The sequence below is a fragment of the Tamandua tetradactyla genome, chromosome 3, assembly GCF_023851605.1.
Source record: "Tamandua tetradactyla isolate mTamTet1 chromosome 3, mTamTet1.pri, whole genome shotgun sequence".
In the NCBI taxonomy this organism is placed as follows: domain Eukaryota; kingdom Metazoa; phylum Chordata; class Mammalia; order Pilosa; family Myrmecophagidae; genus Tamandua; species Tamandua tetradactyla.
In genome coordinates this window covers 14,152,284-14,152,940 of record NC_135329.1, presented here as the reverse complement: position 1 = coordinate 14,152,940, position 657 = coordinate 14,152,284, and positions in this window count along the sequence as shown.

Below are 657 nucleotides of genomic sequence, written 5' to 3'. Positions count from 1 at the left end.
CGGGTGTTTTTTTTTTTTTTTTTTTTTTTTAATTTAAATACTCTGTACTCCTGTCTGTGAGCGCCAGAGTCCCTTCTTTCTTTTGGTTTTGGGAAAATGGAAGGGCAACTTGGGCTCAATTTCCTTTCCTTCTCTCTTTCAGGGGCTCAACACAGCACTACAGCCTCTCTGAGACATCATTTCATTGCTAGAAGGAAGGGCTAGTACATTTAGATAAAAAAGAAAAAAAGAAAAGGAAAAAAGATTTCTAGAGAAACAGAGGAACTAAGTAGGATGGCAAAAGAACCTACTGGATCTGTCCTTTCTGTGGTGGTTATGGGACAGGGTCATCACAGAGTCACAGACTCATCACAGGGGCCAGAGCAGGTCATAAAGGAGAAAATCAGATCAGTCATAGAAAACATGGGCCCTGCTTGATTGGTTGTGACATTCCCACTTTTGTCCCACATGGGACAAGAAATATCTTATTTTCACATCTCCAAATAAATGGCAGAGCAGAGCAAGGATAAACGGCATCTGACTCCTGACTGCAGTGCAGACAATAAGAAAACAATAGGAAAAGGTGGGGCCTGGGGTGGCCTGGACAGTGCGTGTCCACCTGAGGTCAGCAGGAGTATTGGCATTACAGAATGCTGACATGTAGTGATGTGGACCCAG